The 21255-nt window shown below is 41.2% G+C and overlaps 1 protein-coding gene across 3 annotated transcripts in view; it reads right to left on the bottom strand.

Moving 5' to 3' along the window:
* Positions 1-21255, bottom strand: part of Nkain3 (sodium/potassium transporting ATPase interacting 3) — a 638504-nt gene that overhangs the window by 42169 nt on the left and 575080 nt on the right. The window lies entirely within an intron of this gene.

Below are 21255 nucleotides of genomic sequence, written 5' to 3' on the forward strand. Positions count from 1 at the left end.
TTCTGTGTTTGGTTTTCTGCGCTTCCTGAAGGATGATTTCTCTTCTACACAGTCAGCGACACAACAGTTCTCAGAGGTCAAAACTGTCAATGAGTCTCAGCTAATCTAAAATTATTCAGGTTCTTTAATAGGGTGAAAAAGAACTGCCTCCCTAGCCCTGGGAGTCGTTCCTTTGGCCCTTTTCTGTGTGGTCAAAGCTCGATTGTTTTCTCCTCTTGTCCTCATTATAAAATAATACTGCAAAGGAAACATTCTGGCAGCCTCAGTGTCAAAGACTTCCTACTGCAAGAAATACCTGTGGGATATGCAGCTGACCACAGCAATTCCTAAGCCAGGCTTATTGCCCTACCCCAGACAACAGAGATGAAGGTCGAGAAGTCCCGAGAGGCTGAGTGAGAAGGTAGGAAGCAAGGCCTGTGAGTGAGTACAGAAGGGCTTCCTACTGGGAAAGGTGGTTAGAAGGATGCTGGAACTCTGGGTACACAAGGTGAGTATGCTTGTTAAACAGTCAGCCAGCAAGTGGTAATGCAGAGACACATGGTGATCAGAGAAACCCTGAAGAGGGAGTGGAGTAAGGTTCTGAGTCACCCACAAAAATCACTGTTTGGGGGAAACCCCAGTCTGTGGAAACTGTCGTATTCCCAGAGTGTTCTCTGCCAGTTTACACGTGAGCCAGTTGTGTTCAATTCTTATTCCCTGTATCTTCTATCTCTACTCTTTCATCCCCTGAACAACCAAGTCAGGAGGAGTTGAGACTGAAGAGCTAAGCTGTACAGCCCCTTCTTACTGAAGATGTGGATACTGAGATGGGGCTCAAGTTGAGGAGCTGAGGGTTTGCATGAACCTGGCTGAGATAATTTAATATCTACAAGGGAATCCAAAGAAGCTGTAAATTCAGCTTGAAATAGGACCCAAAAGGTGAGATGAAATAGTGTCTTAGAATGTGCCTGAAGTGGCAGTGGAAGAATGAACAGAACAGCTTTTTAGTTGGCTTTTACCCAATCCAGATTGTGCAGGACTTCAGCTACATACAGAAAAACCAAGTGACCTATGACCACACCCCAACAGTGCTGAGAGTCCTCTCATGCTCTTCCACACAGTCTCCAAGTCACAGTGACACTCCCATAACCCAAGTGAAGACCAAGTCACTCATGCTTACATGAATACGCACCATTTGAATCTACTAATATGTACAGTATTCTATCATTAAGTAATTTTAGTGTAATTTATATAGGAATATTAGTGTTTTTTTCTGTGTATTTATCCCTATCTCTACATTTTAATTCCTAAGGTAGAGTTGTTATAGTAACACAACACATTTTTTGTTTCTGTTGTTCTGATTTTCGAACTATTGACTTGGCTTTTAAATGTTTGCTTCATTTCATTCAAAGTCATGCCTCCTAGTTGTTTTGAAATATTCAATATAATAAAAACATATAATTACTATGAGTCAGTTAAAAATAATCAAAAATAAGCTGTAGTATCTCTTATTCTACCTCAGTAGTAACCAACAATACTTGCCTCGCCATATTGTTGTTACTAGAGGCTATCTGCTACTAGAAAGTATGAATTTGTAAAATAAAACATCTTTTCTTATAGCAACTTTACTTCATCTGATACATTTTTCATTTTTATTAGTCATAGTTATGTGAATTATAAGCAATTTCTTTGCCTATTTAGGAATTTGACATTATTAGTATTTTTTTAAGATTTATTTTTTATTCATGTATATGTGTATGTGTGTGTGTGTGTGTGTGTGTATGTGTGTGTGTGTGTGTGTGTGCCTGCATGAGAGTATGTGCACCACATATGTGCAGGTCCCTGTATGGGCCAGAAAGGGGCACTGAATCCCTTGTAACAGCTAGTCTAGATGGTTGTGAGTCACCATGCAGATACTGGGAACTGAACCTGGGTCCTCTGCAAGAGCAGTAAATTCTGTTAATCATTTGACCATCTCTCCAGGCCTTATTTTTATTATTTTGCATGGCATTTTATGGTCTAAAATGTTTGGTAAATGCATTGGGATTTATTTTTTGATTTCAGAAAGTAAAGGTGGCTTCGCAACACTGGAAGAATTTTCTTGCTAAACTATATGCTGGGAGGCATCTTCCAATGGACAGGTGCCTAGCTCTTGTTGGTTTCACTGCTTGGGGAGTGCACATTGTGTACCCACATATATACTATGCTTAAATCAGAAACTCTCTTATGCTTGTTTTATGTTGCTGGTGTAACAAACTGACACAAATAACAGAATAACAGAAAGTTGTTTTCTTTGCTGAAGCCTGGAATAGACTTCATTGAGCTAATATCACACACCAGAAGGGTTGTAGTCCTTCTAGATGGTCTTGCAAAATCTGTTTCCATAAAATTTCTGTCTTCCTCTCTGTCTTCAATGCCAGCCTCTCCAGGGCAGATTTCTTCTCATGTTACTATAACTCTTGTCTTCTCTATTCTGCCTCCTTTTCCTGCTTTTCCTGGTGCGGGCCATTGTGTTGAACCCACTTGGACAATCTTCCACATTGTTAAGTCTGTCTGATTATCACACCTACTTTTATCCATAAACTCAAATTATTTCCCTTTGTGTTGAGTAGTTATTTCATCACAAGTTTTATGGATTGCCATGTGGAAATCCTCTGAGGACATTTATTCTACATCTGTACACTTGTGTTTTAAGCTATGGGCAGGCTTGCCATAGAACTTAATTCATCTCTAGGAGACAGTGTGAGAGAGTAACTTTCTAAGGTTGGTGTTTGAGCTGGAATCATGGTATTGGATGATTTGAACAGAGAAGTTGTATCTTCCTCCGTTCCTTTTAGCAAACCCCATTGTATAATACTGAGATGAAAGCAGCTGCAAGTTATTGCACATTTTTACATCTGGCTTTATATCTTTCAACTTACCAAACTATGTGTCATGAGAGCAGAACCGAATTGTTTTAAACACCACTTATTTCAAGTGGTTTTACTGACAACTTCAAACTGGGGAATATTGTCTTTCACTTTCAGGCAGCATGGCTTTTATTTTGTATTGTGCCTGACAGAGACCACACATATACCAAAAGAATGATGCATGTTCACTCTTAACAAGAAATAAAATTCACAGATGTATGTGTAACCAGTTTTACTTTAAAGCCACAGATTGTTCCAGAAGAAGCAATGATGCGACTTGAAATTGTTAAACTTAGAATGTGATTTGTAAATGTGCTAAACCCAACATGAGTCCCAGGTAGCTTCAGTGCTACATGGCTGCTACAGGTAATCTGGCCACACTAGCTCTTGCTGTCTCCCTCTCCGCATCCCCCAGGGCAGGGCTGGAGCCTCAGTACCACATTTCACCTGATGTGTGGACCTGGTAAGGCCACCACTGGGAAACTCCAAGTCAGATATTGTTAGAACATAGCTTTTCTTAGGTTGAAGGTAAAAGTAAATAAGAAAAATGATGTAGCGTGTTATTCTTGTGCTGCAAATGTGATCTGAGCATCCTTCAGATACAGGCATTCTGGGTCTGGTTTGGCCTGTGTGGTTGTGTAAATAAGAACGGCTTCCATAGGTTCATATATTTGAATGCTTAGTCGCCAGGGAGCAGAACAGAACAGAATAGAACAGAAGAGAAACTAAGACAGCTGGCTTTGGCAACTAACTTTGAAGAGGTTGTTTTTGCTTGAAAAATAGTTTAGTGGGTTCAGGGGACCTGAGTTCAATAGCATAAACATGAATGGATTAGATTTCTTTGGAACCATGAGGGCTAGACCAAGCTGTAGCTAAAGTAGCTGTAGTTTTTCTCCTATGGTGACTGAGATGACAGACACCTGGGTCTGCTTCAACATGTGGAGAAGGATGGACCCTGCTGGGATAGAACCCCACCGGGATCAGTTGTGCTGTTTACTGACACACAGACAGAAATTTAGTTTTATTCTAGAGGTTGCTAGGTTGTATGATAATTTCATATTTTAACTTTCTTATCAAAGTAAGGCCAGGTAATTCTCTCAAAGTCATCATTTCTCATCCAGATAAGTGACAGGAAGACAATGGTGTGTGGGCATGTTGGGATGAATGCACTAGGGGCAGTCTGAGGCCAGACTGAGACTTTGATGATACTCAGTACCATTGTGAGTATGAGTTCCTATTGTTCTAACGGACTACACTTCTTAAGGAAAATGGTAGCACCTTAATTCACACCTAAGTGTTGACTTACGGTAAGGTGGATTATTATTATTATCTTCCTTTTGGATGCCTTTTGAGCAGGATGTCTAAAATATGTATTCACATTTTGCTAGTTTTTTTTGACAGAGAGCATATATTTTGGTGTTTTCTAATATTGCTCATTCCATTTGGCACAGCTGGATCCATCAACATTTATTGGTAAGTCCATCAGCATTTACTGGTTGGTCTATTGGCATTTACTGGAAGAAAGGCCAGAGGATTGATGAGAAGGCCCCTTAGGAGCAAACAGTCTTGCTGAAACACTGCTCTCACATATCAATATGTGGAGTTAATTTGATGGAATTGAGCCTGGAGACTCAACAGGAGACCACTTTGCCTTGAGCACCCCCACTCCACCCCCCACTCCCTGACAGAGAAACAGAGCAATCTTGACACTCTGGTTTTCTTTCCATCTGCTAGAACAGGTCTGGAAAGTTTTAAGTGCTCATTGGTAAATCACTTTGATGTACATTTATATACTTAAATATATAAGTGTCCTCCAAGGGACTTTTATACCATAAAATAAAATTTTACTTTTTTCAGGAAACTTTTATATGGTTCTAGTTCAAACCTTCTTCTAGCCTCAAAAAATATATGTTGACCAGATGGCTAACATCAAAGATTAGATGTGAGGTTTATTGCCTTCATTTCCTCATCCAAGTAAGTAAAACTGAAATTGAATAAACACTTTGGGGATGGACGGATAGCCTATGGCAGTAAACAAGTCAGAAGGAACATGGAAGTTCATTATACATGGACTTCTCTGAAAGAAAAACAGCAAGCTTTGGGCTAATATTTTCAGATTAAATTCAATGTAACTTGTATTTTCCCCCTATGGTTTAAGGCTATGGGTTCTGAAAAAGTATTAGGTTAGCTGTATTTCATGAAAATATATGCTGTGTATGTGTTGGTCAAGTGTATTTTTTCTTTTTCAAATATTATATCTTTTGATTGACAGAGAATATTGTCAGATATTTAATCATAGTGACAGTACACTCCTTATCTAGTGAAAAATGTTCTTGCTGATGAAATGTGGGAATGCACAATCCTAAAAGAAAGGAATAATATGTACCAACAGAGTGTTCATCAGATCCAGTTGTTCACTAATGGACCTTAATATATTCTTGATAGATGACATAAAAGGAATTTTGGCCAGGAAATTGAAATATACATTTCCATTAGTTAGGAACAATAAGATGAAGATTTACCATGCTAGAAACATTAGCTCACTCTCCAGGCCCACAAAGAGAATTTGCCAGTCATAATCTCAATATTATTACAAATGAATTAATTAAAATATTTCCTTTTACTTTTTGTTTTATTGACGGGTGTATTAATAAAATATTTATTCCAGGAATTACTCTTGCTATTGTGATTAACCAAACAGCTGTTCAATTAATAATGTTATGCTCATGAGAGCCTGTCTAGACACCCAGTTAATCACCAAACTGTAGATGCCTGGCTTGTGTGCTTCTTGGTTTCCCAGAATACGAGGTGAAATAGTGTCTGTGGCTCTCTGCTGATCTACAAGAAATGGAATGAAATTCATTCTTGCCAAGAGAAGAAAACTCACAAGATAAGTAATTACTAAGGTGAATATCCTCAGTATTTCCGCCCTTCTGTTTTTGGATATTTGAGACAAGCTAGCCTCAGATCCGTGGCCAGCCTTAGCTGCAGTCCCTGAGTGCTGAAATTACAGGTTAGAAACCATTTTACCTGGCAGAGATTTTGCCCTTCCTGTGCTGATGATTGAACCTGGAGCCTCATGAATGCTCCTCAAGGGCCGTGGCACTGGGTGCCAGTTCCAGCCTACAATGTGATTTTAATAAAGTTTTGAAAGAGGCAGTCCTTTCAAAGGCACCATTTTGCCTTTTCCCTTAAAACCATCCATTACCATATAGAATTTAAAATTATCTTCTCTGTATTGTAAATTCTGACAGAATAAAGCCACCCTTTTCAATATGTTTAATGAAGACAAAGGTCTAAAGAGCTGGTTTTAATAGCACTCTTCATGTAAGAGGTTAATTCCTTTCCACCATTGGGAACTGACCAGAGGTTTGGTTTGATTTGACCTACAGGCTTTGCATTAGGACTGGCAGGATTCAGTTTCACACACAGAGGTGACATCAGGGTGACAGGGACACAACTGGATGTTGGAAAAGATAAGGGACAAAATTACCTTACCACTGAAGTCTGTTAGCTGCAAAGGCAACTGAGAGGAGTAGCTGAGGCAGAGGACAATCACGTTTAGTGTAACTTAGATGAAGGACCGTGTAATAGCATTTAAAGTCATGTGACCGAATTAGATCACTAAGTGAGTGAAGCCAGGGAAGGATGCCATGATGAGATGTTGAGCGTTAAGACATTGGGGCCTGGAAGACAGCAGAGCAGGGAAATGTGAGGGGCACCAATTTGGACAACCAGCAGTATCATCAGATCTTCCTTAGGTCTGGAGAAGGGGGACTGAATGCTGATCACTGCACTGGGTCCTGACATCCTAGATAGGAGTTATTTTTGTGGAGAATGGGACACCTATTTGCCTGAGGTCAGGGTCATAGGAAATAATTGTTTCAAAAAGTCGTGATAAAAAGATGAGTAGAAACAGGGATTGGTAAAGTGTGACATCAATGAGCTTGTTCTTCCTCAGTCCCTCCCTCTCCCCCCCACACCCCCCCCCCCTCCCAATCTCTTCCCCACTTCCTTGCCATCTGTGGTGATGTAGGATGTTTGCAGGAGGATGGGAATAAACTCTTCTAAAATAATGATATTCTGTTTTAGGTACTAAAGAACAAGGATTGGCCTGCCTGTCCAGTGTTCCTGCCCCGATGCCCTGTGGTCCCCCTCTGTAACCTTGCTTCCCCTGACTGTGTGTCTGTGTTCCATCTCCTGAACATGCCTTGCTCTTGGCTTTGGTCCTCCTTCACCTCCTTCATCTCATCTTGCATAAACACTCTTGTCTTTTAATCTCACCTACATATATTTGATTTCTCTAGTTGGCCAATGCCAGTATAAACTGACCCAGCACTTTGTTCCCACACCACACAGCAGAAATTTGTGCTTTCTTAGCACTTGGCACTTTCTAGGGATCCAAGAAGGCAAAGACTGCCCCACAAGGAGCTCCAGCAGAGGTGTCTTGGTTTGCTTCTCTCAGGGAGAAGGTCTGTGTCTTTCTGTACTTTGCTCCAGACTCAACCCCTCCACAGAGGCACCTTTAAAGTGATTGATTGCACCATCTAGTCATGTCTAGACCACTACACTCTATAAAATTTTCTTTCCTTAGTTCAATTTTCTAGTACTCCATACTTTCCGCTATTCATCAAAGTTTTTGAATGGGGTAAGGGAGGGGAACCTGTATATCTGAAAGAAAATGGAGGAATCTCAGAATTCTGAGAATGTCAGTGACTTTGAAGCTGCCATGTCACTTGGCCAATGTGAAAGACTCTTCCACTGGGTCTCTACCTTGATTAGTAACTTGAGAAACTTCTGACCCCTATTTCTGTGGAATGAGAACTGAGCTTTGATGGCTCTCCCTCAGCTTTAGGCTGGTTATCAAGTCTGTCTTTCCTTTTAAGGAGTTTTCTATAAACAGCAACCAACAGACAAAAATCTCAGGGACTGTCGAACAGGCAGCAGGTGGACAATTTAATCTTACCCTGCTTTGTGGACACATTTCTTTCTTTATTGTTCCCAGGACAGTCTTTCTGAGCCACTGCTACCCAATCTACCTGCTTTCTCCCACATGCCCAGCACAACAGAGGCCTGTTATCCCAGGGGCCTCAGAGGATGGAGTCTTGAGAGGGACTGGCTTGCTGTTGGTTTAGGTCACTGCATCTTTGTAATAACTAACCCACTTGTTTTTAATCAAACTGCTTATTCTGTTCTTCCCAGGATCCACAACAAGAATTACATCTGCTTATGGGGCCCCAGTGAAGTCTGAAATTACCTATAGATATTTGGATTCTTCCTAAGAGGCCCCTTGGCACCTGGACTCCCAGTAAATCAATGAATATGGAAATCAGATGTCCCCTCCACAATGGCCATAAAAAGGCACAGAAGGGACAGCACTGAGTTCATTCAGGCTCTGAGGATTTATGCCCTTTATGTGTGTGTGGAAAGCACTCCTGTAGATAGTTTCCAAATGGAAAACAAACAATTTGCTGGCTTCCACCAAGTAAGAGCAGACCTTTTATGACATGCTTTTGTGGTGCAGACACTGCACAAACCAGCTTAGCAATATCACAAAGGACACAAGTGCTACTTAAACTCATAGACAATTCATCCTCGGATTATGCCCATTGGGTACAAGTTGTTAAGTGCAATGTCTCATTTTCCCCCTCTAATGGCACCTATTAGTAGATAGTTACATCTAGGATTTTGAAAATAAATGTTTCCAGCAAGGAAAATTTCATATACACTCTACTCATTTTATATCCTAAGTATAACTAAAATAGACTTTAAAACTGTGGGTTTTGAGGTTAGAGAGTTGTTTTTGTAAGTGTCAGATTGGATGGGTAATGTCTGAGCTTGGGTATTGATGAGTGTGGAGAAATCACTAAAGGTGCTCTGAGCTCTGTTTCCTCATATCTTTTCTATTAAAGGAGTTAGGCCTATCAAACTGGAATAAAATCTAGGTGAGGCTGGGCATGGTGGCACATGCCTTTAATTCTAGAACTGAGTGGACATAGCAGGCTGATATCTGTTAGTTTGAGGCCAACCTGGTCTACACAGTGAGTTCCAGGCCAGTCAAAAAATATACAGTAAGACCCTGTCTCGAAAGAAGAAGACTAAGAAGAAGAAGATGAAGAATAAATGATGAAGAGAAGAAGGCAGAGGAGATGAGGAGGAGGAGGAGAGAAGGAGGAGAAGAGGAGGAGGAGAGAAGGGGAGGAAAGAAGGAGGAGAGGAGGAGGAGGAGAGAAGGGGAGGAAAGAAGGAGGAGAGGAGGAGGAGGAGAGAAGGGGAGGAAAGAAGGAGGAGAGGAGGAGGAGGAGAGAAGGGTAGGAGAGAAGGGAGGAAAGGAGGAAGAGAGGAGGAGGAGGAGAAGCAGCAGCAGCTGTATGAGGACAGGATGGCAGGACCCTCTGTGCCCGTTCAGACAAACTGAAGGGCCCCCAGACTTGCCTGTTAGACCGTCTGTCCCCCTTTCCAGTCTTGAGCTGTTGATTTCACTCTCAGATTCCTGAAAGCCATTGTTCTTAAGTCTTGCTTTAGGGCTAGTTCTGGCATATGGACCAGAGAGGGAACATTGGGACACCCTCAGGGCCTAGGGAGAGACATTCAATTTCAAAATTGAGGCCCAGACATTAATATCTTGTTCCCAGGCTGCTTGGGGGAATAAATGATGTTCTGACTTGGGGCCCAAGATGGGGTCCTCTGTCTATTGCTTGCTGCAGAGGAGTTCTTCTTCACAGCCCACACCCTGTTAGTGAAGCAGGTGCACATTCCTGAAGCCTACATGGCCAGAGAAGACAGTGCAATTCTTTCTAGTAACTCTTCAGTAGACCCACGTGTTATTCACCTAACCATACCATAAAATACTCACTTTATACTTCATATTTTTAAAATGGTACCTAAGCCTTTAAAAGCATTTTTCTTAAGCATTAAATGTATAAAATTTAGGTAAAATGCATAAAATAGTAGCATTAGGATGTTGCGTCTAATGACCCAGAGTTCTTGCTCTTTACCCTTGGTTTTACTGTGTGTGTTCTCAACTCAGTGAGAACTACTATTCATATCTTAAATGGGGTGTTACCATCAGTATGGATGCAACATTTTCTCCTATTTCTGATGACATTTACATTCTCATTGTTGAAATTAAGAGTTTGGGGATGGTTTGGGAACAATACGTAATTATGTGGCCACATTTCCTTCAGATACTAGTACCTGTCTTGGCCCATCAGATGTATTACTATTGAAGATAAACAGATGAAGTCTATCTTTGGCACAAGATTTATCTAGTTACCATGTCCAAAATGAAGTGAAGTCAACTCACAACTCAGTTGAAGTGCCAATCTTGACCTCCAGTCCAATTCCTTTGTTGCTTGGAGCCCTTAAATAATGTGTCCAGTAATCACAGAGTGGAGGCAGAGACACTGTTCCATAACTTTGGGAAAATGGGACAGATGCCTCTACCAAAGAAGGAAGATATAAAAGCCATGCTCATTTGCTCTAAAAGCCAGGAGTGACCGCCAGGCTGGATGTGTCACCTTCTAGTTGCCGCTGTGGTGACACATTGAATGGACTCATACAGCATTTTCGGTCAGTGATAAATGTCACAGGCTCTGCGGGGAGTGGGTGTGTTTCTGTCATGCTCGGTTGGCTCAGCATCCTTGATGGGGTCAGATTTGGTCTCTTTAGAGGACATTTTTGACCCAACTGGCAAACTCCCCTCAAAGAGAAGACCATTCCAAAAGGAGAGACTCTAGAATCAATTTGGGGCATGAAAATGTTACCATTCAAAAGAGAAGCTTAGAGATTTGATAATATAATTTTTGAGATAGGATCCTGTTCTGTATCCCAAACTAATCTTAAATTCATGATCCCCTTTCTCAGCCTCCCAATATCTATGAAGTAAAGTGGTTTTTTTTTTTTTTTTTGAGCTGAGGATCGAACCCAGGGCCTTGTGCTTGCTAGGCGAGAGCTCTACCACTGAGCTAAATCCCCAATGAAGTAAAGTGTTTTAAAACTGTTTTTTAACTATCCTTTTCAGAATTAATATATTATTTTACTCTAGGAACCAGGGAAATGATCTAGATGATTTCTGATTTTTGTTTTAAAATCTCCTGTAGACACATAGCATATTTCATAAAAGCTCTAAAATGTTTTGTGTGGTTCTGAGTGACAAGTACCTCTGTTTTGATTTCAGCTCTTATAAACACAGGAGCCAATCATGGGGTTGAAAGCTGCCTTTTGATTTCTTTTCTACCTTCTCTGTTAGATGGGAAGTGTTCAGCAGCATGGACAAGCTTGGCAGAGGGCGTTAGGGTTGGCTCAATAGTAATCAGAGCCTGGCTTCCTGCTAGGGCTTGAAAGGTAGAAACTGTGGGGGAAGAAACTTTGGAGATGTTTTAACTCAGTGGGAAAGAATGGTGTTCGATGGGCTTTAATGACATGGCTTCTGAAAATGCCATCCAGGTTCCCACAGCGTAGAACCAGCTGCTAAAAGTACATAGTCCCTGCTGATGAACTGGCTCTCAGCTTTCCTTCATGGTAGGAGCTGAGCTGAGAAATTATTTGTTATTAGAGCTGTAGAGAAGACCTGAAGAGTGTATGTGCATGGCTGTTGTTTCTGGTAACAATCTGCTAGTACAGGGCAGGTAACATCCCTCTATTTATTATGGTGCATATTTGTATTTCACTATGAAAGAAATATTTTTTAATATTTACCTCGTGGTAGGTATCTCTTAGCAATTTATATTTATCTGTTTCTTGATGCTAAGTCTTTGGTTTGTTAGTTTGTTTTCTATTCTTGTAACAAACACAATGACCAAAAGCAACTTGGAAAGAAAAGGGTGTATTTTATTGTACACTTGCACATTAAAGTCTGTTATTAAGGGAAGTCAGGGTGGGGACTCAAGGCAGAAACCTGGAAGCAGGACTTGATACAGAGGCTGAAAGAATGCTCCTTACTGGCTTGCTCCACATGGCTTGCTCAGCCTGCTTTCTCATACACCTCAGGACCACTTGGCTGAGGTGACACATCAGCAGCGGGCTGAGCCATAACTTAAGTCATCAATTAAGAAAATGCCACAGCAATCAGCCTACAGGACGATCTAATGGGGGAGTTTTCTCCATTGGTGCTCTGCCTTCCCAGATGACTCTGGCTTGGTCAAACTGACCAGAAACTAACCAACATACTAGAAAATTCAAATTTCACAGCACACTTGTGAGGTAAATATTCTTTGCTCTTTTTTTTTTTTCTTTTTCAAGAAAGCAGAGGTTAGAGCAGCTAGCTTCATGCCCATAACTAGTGAATGGTGGAATCAGAGAAAACATGGGTATTTTCTTTTCCAAAGCTCTGTCTCCAACATGGCACATAGTATGTCTACATTTACCAGGCTGATCTGAGAGGATGAAGTTGGTATACTGGACACTCCCCACCACTGAGGTCCTGGTGGCTTATGTCAATTTTCCTGTAGCCTCTGATGTGTCTTCCTTCCTGCTACCTGACCACCATACAGAGCTCTGCTTCGTGTCTTTTCTGTATGTGCTTCCTTTGAGCCTGTTCTAGGGTCACAAAGAGAACAGATCCACAAGGCTCAGGCCTTGCAAATGATCTTTTACTTCTCAGCTGCCTTTCTGGCCTTCATCTCCATTCTCAAACTCATCCTTGGCCTCCATGCTGGCCATGGTCTGGCATTGTGGTCCATGCTCGGCAAGTCCTCTCTTTGACTCAGCTCATGGTCTGCAGGGATTCTGCCAGAAAGTTTCAAAGCCTGATGTTCACCAGATTCTCTTAAGACCATCTTAGTGAATCAGTTTATCCTACTCATTTATAGCCTCCCATTTCTTCAAATGAAGAAAAAATGTGACTAGATTCCACAAGCTTTCTGAATCAATGAAAACTCTAATTCAACACCCTCTTTGCCTACTACACTGTGCATCTAGGACTACTAATGTGAGTGAACTTGCAGGAATGCTGAGCTGGACTTGGTTTTCACATCCATTTCTTCACTCATCGCTGTGTCTGAGGAGGGAAGTCCCTATTTAAAGATGGCTCTCATGTGACATCATCCCTACTTTGGACACTAGAAGACCTTTCCTTTGCTCCTTGGAGTTTTCTTCCAGTGTCTCCTTTGCACAGATTTTTCCCCTCTGCTTTTGAAAAGGATCACTTCTTCCTTATCTTACAAAATGTCACCTGATTCCATGTTGTTTTACAGCTGCTTCCCATACCCACGGAGGTCTGAAGCAAGCCCTGTCTTTCTTCTACTTGGTTGTCCTTCCATGACTCACAGCAGTTTGCTTTCTGGCCCTACTTTTCTGCTGAGAGTGCTCTCTTAAAGGTTAATGGCCTACATTTTGTCAAGTCAGATGCTTATTTTACCATCAGATTTACATACTATTGATGCCTTGCTCCAAGGAGATGGCAAGCCTTGGGGTTCACTACCTTTCCCTAGCACAACGGCTCTGTATTGCAGCAGCCTGGCCTCAGAAGCAGTGCTTATACTGGGGTAGAAGGGACTTAAAGGCTGGTGGGTTCACGCAAAAACAGTGCTAGCCAGTTTTCCATTAACGGAGTAAAATTCCTGGGACAAACAGAAAAATTTCATCTTGGTTTTTAATTTCAGCCAGTGGTCCTTTGGCCTTGTGGCTTCGGGGCATGCTGTGTGGCAAAACTTCACATTAGGAGAACACATGGAGTATCGTGCTCACTGTGAGGCAGCTGGGAGACCACATAGACATTTTCTATGTCTGGTGTCTGGACTTGACTTCTTTTCCTAGGCCCCCGTCTCTTAAAGGTTCCCTCCCCACAGAGCCCTACTGAGGCCAAGCTTTTAACACAAGGGTCTCTGGTGGATTTAACTGTAGCAGCTAGTTCCTCTCCAGCACTGGCAGATCGTGCTTTGTGAGATTCATGTTGATTTTCTATTGAACACAACAGAACAATAAAGGCCAGCCCAGCCTTGGCTCTGGAGGGGCAGGATTGACTCTCAAGAGAAACTGGGGAGGTTTTCAGAGTCAACTCTGATCCTAACAGCAGAATGAATGTTTTCACTCCCCAAACCATATGCTGAGATTCTTGTCTCCATTGCAGCGGTATGCAGAAATGTTGGCTCTTCATGCATTTCGGTCACAAAGATGAAATCATCATGGTGGAAGGACAGGAAGGTGATGAATCTCTCCCTCCTCTGCCATATGAAGCTATATACAGAGGGCAACCATCTGCAAATCAATACAGCCCTCACCAGGAACCTGCATGCAGCACCGCAACCTTGGATTCCATCATGCACAACTGTGACAAGTTTCTGCTGACCATAAATCACCTGTGTTTTGGTGCTTTGTTCTGGCACATTGAAACACCACAGTTCTCCTGACTCAAGAAGAAAAGGCAAGCTAGGTCCTAGGCTTCAGAATGCTTGGTTACAAACTGTGTTAGGTAGATGGGAATGGTGCATGCGTGTAATCCTAGCACTTAAGGCAGAGGCAGTATACTTGCTACAAATTTGAGGCCACCCTAGGCTGTATAGTCAGTTCAAGGGCAAACTGCACTGTTAACAAGATGTTACCTGAACAAAAGCAAATCAAAATGAGAGGTGTTTGAATAAACTCCTAGAAACTGGAAACAAAGATGGCATCCTAAGAAAATCTAGGGGTTGGGTGGTAAGCAGCTGGAATTGGAAGCTTCTTTCTGTCTGGTCTGGGAGATAGGAGGAGACAATAAAGGAGTTCCTACTGGAGAAGACCTGGATATCTGAGTGTTGGTGCAATTAGAAACATATCAGAAAGTCTGCAGTACCATGCTACCCTCCTCATGCTTATCATAGACACCAACTTAGGACATGGAATTACTTCAGACTTCAGCACTAGTCAGAAAGGGTGCCCAATACAAGCAATAAAGCTTGGCTGTGAGTAACCCAGGGCCTTCCAAGGACTCATGGTGTGTGCTGCTCCTCAAACTGAAGGGCTCACTTACGGCTTCTGGCATAATGTTAGGTAGGCTGCCAAGTTCATCAGTGTATTTGAGGTAGGGCCAGACTGAACTGAGAGCAAGGCCCAGTCAGTTTGGTATAACTGGCTTACAGAGCAAACTGTAAGCCAAAGAATCAGAGATGGTCTAAAGCTGCCACTATGCACACACACAGCAGGGTGGAACTCCTAGGAGAATTAGTTCATCCTTTTGGTTGATCTATCATCATCCATCAGCATGTACCAAATTGGGAAATGACTGGAATGTATTGTATTCAAAGCGTAAATGTGACTATGTCTGACCTAGCTTCTTAAGCTGTGGGTTACCATCCATATTAGACAGTGTGAATGACTGTGAGGCTCACAGGAATTTGGCAATGGCCAAAGTTTCCTGACTGCATAGATATCAAACTATATTCAAAATCAAATGTATGATAAAGATGAGGTGCTGTTGGCCATGCTCACCTCTGTTGACTTTTCTTCAGTCTTGGCTCTGAACATACTTTTGCACTATGTGGTCCATTACACCATTTAAGGTCAACGGACACTGTCCCAAACACCCAGGCTCAGATTTAAGACTGTAGTGTGTTATGAACTGCAGTGTTTTCACTGAGCACACACAGTTTTTTTCTCTTAAAAAAAACACGGGGTTTTAATTACAGAAAACTGAGACATTTAATTTTTTCCCATCTCTTTCTGAGCATGTAAGAATTAGATTAGTCTATCTTTGGATTGAATTGAGTAAGAATGCTTGGCTTAAAAAGTGCTGCTTGGATTGGTGACACAAATTGCTGACTGAAAAATTATGAAATGAATTTTGGCTAGAGATTAGGACACAATTTCAAATAAGTTCTGAAATGGTCATAAACAGTTCTGTCATTTTGTACTATGTATTTATGCAAAATGATGTTCTTGGCATTGATTATAAAATACTGATCAACTGTAAAACATTAAAGATGCTAAAATCCACTAAGATTTAAAAATTTACTTAGAAATAAATAAAACCACTCCATCCAGGGGAACAGGTAGGGTAACTGCAGCTCTTCACCTTTCTCCTCATCTCCGAATCCAGTCCTCACTCTCATCCCTATTTCTGTAGCAGAGCACCTGCTCTGGCTTTGTTTCCCTGCTTGCCCCACCCTCCAGTAAAGCATACAGCTCTTGCTCCTCAACCTTCCTTTCCTGACTCATCACTTTATCCCAGTCTCCGTTGGGAACTCACTGGGAACCCCTCAAACACTGAAGACAGAAAGCAGGTAGGTTAACTTTAGATCTTCAACTCCCCTCACCTTCCTCTCCTTTAAGTTTAATACCTCAATACTCCCACCCCCCAATTCTGTAGCAGACCACATGCTGTGGCCTCTTCCTCCTCGCAGCCCCTATCTCCAGCAGATCTAGCAGATCTCCTGCTTAATCTTCCTACCGACTCATCCTGTTATCACAACCCTGAACTACAGAAGACATTACCTGGGGATCTACCAGCCAAGCCTGCCAGAGAAAGAAGCAGGCCAGGAACACAGGTAGGCTATCTTCATTTCTTTATTATCCCTTCTGTCTTCAATATCTGATCCTCCTGTCTCATCCCCAGCTCTACAGCAGACTACCTGTCCTGGTCTCTCTTCACCTGCCTCCAGGGGACTAAGCAGATCCTGATAGAACACCCTGATTTCCTCCTTCCTGTGAACCCCTATGCCCACTTCCTATTAGCCCATCCCTATTCCTAAGTATCAGCCCTCAGTACCTAGAAACACATTTTATTAGGAAATACCAGTGGCCACACCTATCAGGATCCCAGATTTTTCCTTATAATGGCAATACACAGACATCATACCCTCCTAAGAATCAGAGCAACAACAACACCAACAAAGGGACAAAACAACCACCTCCCCTAAACAAGACCATGATATCAGCATCTAGAATTATAATCTTTCCAAACCCAAATGGCTAGACCCCAGCAAACAACCTCAACCAAGACAGCATGTGTTTCTCTAGAGCTCAGCAACCCTATCATAGCAGGGCCTGAATAGTCCAACATAGCTGAAGCACAAGCAATTTAAAGTATCTGAGAGGATATCTAGAAGTCTTTAAAGATGAAATTAATAAATCCCTTCAAGAAATCTATGAAAAAACAAACAGTGGAAGGAAATCATTCAAGACCTGAAAGTGGAAATAAAATGAGTATTTTTTAAAAAAAATCTAAACTGAGGGAAACTAAAAATTTAGGAACTCAAACAGAAACCCCAGAGGCGAGCTTCACCAATAAAGAGATGGAAAAGAAGCCTCAGACACTGAAGACATGAGAGAAGAAGTTGATACATTGGTCAGAGAAAGTGTTAAAACTAAAATATTCCTCATATCCAGGAAATGTGGAACACTATGAAAAGACTAAGTCTAAGAATAATGGGAATAAAGGAAGAAGAAACCCAGGTCAAAGGCACAGAAAGTATTATAACAAATTCATAGAAGAAAATTTCCCTAACTGTATAAAAGGAGTTGCCTATCAAAGCAGAAGAAGCAGACCAGAAATGAAATTCTGGAGCCTGGAGATAAACTACCAGCAGCAGCTAACTTCAGCTGCCCCCTGGGTCAAGACCCCACACTTCTAGTTTGAAATGCCACTTCCACTAACAAATACGGGATGCAGAGGTGGGAAAGATGGAGGAACAGAATGGTGCTTTCGCAGTGAAAAGAGGGGGCACTAGAGATTTGACGAAGGTGGTAACAGATGTGGGAGGAGGCTGTGGTGAACAGGGGACATTTTGTTGCTGAGTAGAGCCAGCAGCGAAGCATGCAGCAGTCTGGAGTTCCTGCAGGCTTTGCCCTCAAACAGGCTGCCCAGCCACATGCCCTGGTTCTAAGCCACAGCAGGATGTCAAAGATGGAGAATGGCTCTTTTTCCAGATTGGGTCTCCTTGAAGCCCCTGTGATGCGTGCTGCCCCTGAAGGCCATGTTGGTATCTGTGTTCCATGCTACAGCTGGGTGATGTGCTGGTGTCTTTGGTCTTTTTGTTGTAGAGGGCCATGATGGTGTCCCATGTTGATGTCTGTGCTCTCTGCTGCCATAGAGGGGCATGTGGGTGTCATAATCCTGCTGTGGCCAGGGGCTATGTCAATATCTGTGGCCCATGTTACCACCCAAGCCATGTTGATGTCCATGTACCATGCTGCCATCCAGTACCATGATGGTGTCCATGGTCCATGGTGCAGCTGAGTGTCATGTTGATGTCCATGGTCTGTATTGCCACTGGAGACCATACTGAGGTTTGTGGTCCATGCTGACACCAGAGGCCATGTGGATATCTGTAGTTCATGCTGTCACCAGAAAACATGTGGAAGGCAATGGTCCATGCTGTCACAGACTGTAAAGGGCAAGGAAGCTTCTTTTGCAATGGTATTGATGACTGCAGATGCACAGTTGAGAATTAGAGTCATAGAAGGCTTTTGTGATAGCCTCTTTCCCTCCTCCCACCACCTCCAAAAAAACAGTCTGATTGGTCAGCAAGAAATAATCAAACCAAGGGATGAAATAAATAGAATAGAAACAAATAAACAAATACAACAAAACAATGCAAAGAATCAAAGAAAAAAGTTGGTTCTTTTGAGAAATCAGTAAGATTGACAAACTCTTATCTAAAATTAACTAAAAAGTAGAGAGAGAATTTTAATAAAATTAGAAATGAAAAGGAGGACATAACAACATTGAGGGAATCCAGAGAATCATAAGGGTATATTGTGGAAACCTGTACTTCACCAAATTGCAAAATCTAAACAAAATGGATTATTTTCTTCATAGATACCATTTACTAAAGTTAAATCAAGGTCAAATTAGCAATTTAAATAAACCTATAACCCCTAATGATATACACACCATTTACCAAAGTTAAATCAAGGTTAGATAAGCAATTTAAACAAAGCTATAACCCCTAATGATATAGATGTAGTCATTTATTCTTGCAACTAAAAAACCAAAAACAACCAAAAGGGGCAGATGGGTTTAGTGAAGAATTCTACCATACTTTCAAAGGAGAGTTAATGCCAACAATCCTTAAGTTATTCTATAAAATAGAAACAGAAGGAATACTGTCCAATTTGTTTTATGAGGCTACAGTTACCCTGATACCCAAACGATATAAAGATCAAACAAAAAAAGAGTATTATAAACCAATTTCCCTTATGGACATAGGTGCAAAATTTTTCAATAAAATATTTGCAAACCCAGTCCGAGAACAGATCAATGATGTGTTCCACCATGTTCAAGTAGGCTTCATCCCAAAGATGTGTTAATTGATTAATGTAATCAGCCACACCAACAAACTGAAAGACAAATACTATAAGATTATCTCACGAGATGCACAAAAAGCCTTTGGCAAAATATAACACTCCTTCATAATAAAAGTCCTGGGGCAATTAGGCATAAAAGGAACATATCTCAACATAATAGAGGCAGTTTACAGCAAGCCCATAGCCAACATCAACTTAAATGGAAAGAAACTCAAAGCAATTCCACTAAAATCAGGAACAAGACAAGGTTTTCCATTCTCTCCATACTTATTCAATATAGTACTTGAAGTCCTAGCTAGAGCAATAAGACAATTGAAAATCAAGGGATACAAACTGGAAAGGAAGAAGTAAAATGTGTCTGTATTTGATGGTATGATAATATACACAAATAACCCTAAAAATTCATCTGGGAAAATTCTACAGCTGATAAATACTTTCAACAAATAGCTGTATATGTTGTTCTTTATGCTGTGAACATGTGTTGCTCTGATTGGTTGATAAATAAAGCTGTTTGGCCAATGGTGAGGAAGAATAAGGTTAGGCAGGATATTCTAACTAGAGAGAGAAAGGCAGAGAGCAGAGGAGATGCTGCCAGCCTCTGTCATGAGAAGCAAGATGTAAAAGTACTGGTAAGCCACATGCCACATGGCAAAGTATAGATTTATAGAAATGGATTTAAGATGTAAGAACTAGATAACAAGAAGCCTGCCATGGCCATAGTTTAAAAATAATATTAACCTATATGTGTTTATTTGGGTTCGAGTAGTTGCAGGACCGGTGGGTGAGAGAGATTTGTCCTGACCATGGGCCAGGTGGGACACAGGAAAACTTCAGCTACATAGGTGGATACAAAATCAACTCACAAAAATCAGTAACACTCTTACATACAGATGACAAAACAGTATGAGAACAAAATCAGGGAAGCAACTATTTTCACAATAGCCTAAAATAATATAAAATATTCTGGGGAGACTCTAACCAAGCAAGTAAAAAATGTGTTTGCTAAAAACTTTAAGGCATTGAAGAGAGAAATTGCAGACTATATTAGAAGATGGAAAGATTTCCCATGTTCATGGATAAGTAGGATTAATATAGAAAAAAATGGCCTTCTTGTCCAAAGCAACCTACAGATTCAATGCAATCCTAATCCAAATTCCAACACAACTCTTCACAGATCTGAAAGGACAATTTTCAGCTTCAAATGGTTTCCTGGATAATTTCATGTCAACTTGATGCAAGGTAAAGTCATCTGAAAGGAGGGAGTCTCAATTAAGAAAATGCTTCCATAAGATGTGTCTGTAAGCAAGCCTGTAGGGCATTTTTTTCTGTATTAGTGATTAATTGTGGAGGACAAACCCTTTGTTCTTGGTTCTTTGTTGAACCCAGGGTACCATCCCTGGTTTCTATAAGAAAGCAGGCTGAATAAGCCAGGGGAAGCAAGTGTGTAACCCCTCCATGACCTCTGCATCAGCTCTGGCTTCTGGGATCCTGTCCTGCTTGAGTTCCTGCCCTGACTTCTTTCCATGATGAACTGTGTTGTGGAAATGTAAGCCAAATAATGTAAGCCCTCTCCTCTCCAACTATCTTTCTTTTCATCGTGTTTTATTGTAGCAATAGAAACTGTAATTAAGACAAATGGAAACACACACACAAACACACACACACACATACACACACACACACACACACACACACACACACACACATGCACACATGAGATAGATAGATAGAGAGAGAGAGAGAGAAACAACAACAACAAATCAGAATAGCTAAAACAACCTGCCTAATAAATAATAAATAGTAGAGGTATCACCATCTCTGACCTCAAATTATACTACAGAACTATAGTAATAAAAACAGCAGGGTATTGTCCCAGAAATGGACAAGTTAATCAATGGAATCTAATTGAAGACACAGACCTAAATCTACACACCTATGGATACCTTATTTTTAATAAAGAGGCAAGACCAGAAATTTACACCGTAAAAAAAAAAAACTTCAGTAAATGGTGCTGGTCAAACTGGATGGCTGGGTGTAGAAGAATACAAATAGATCCATACTTATCATCATGCACAAAACTCAACTCCAAATGGGTCAATGACTTCAACATAAAATCAGATATACTGAACATGATAGAAGACAG

The sequence above is a fragment of the Onychomys torridus genome, chromosome 2 (assembly GCF_903995425.1).
Source record: "Onychomys torridus chromosome 2, mOncTor1.1, whole genome shotgun sequence".
NCBI classification, from domain to species: domain Eukaryota; kingdom Metazoa; phylum Chordata; class Mammalia; order Rodentia; family Cricetidae; genus Onychomys; species Onychomys torridus.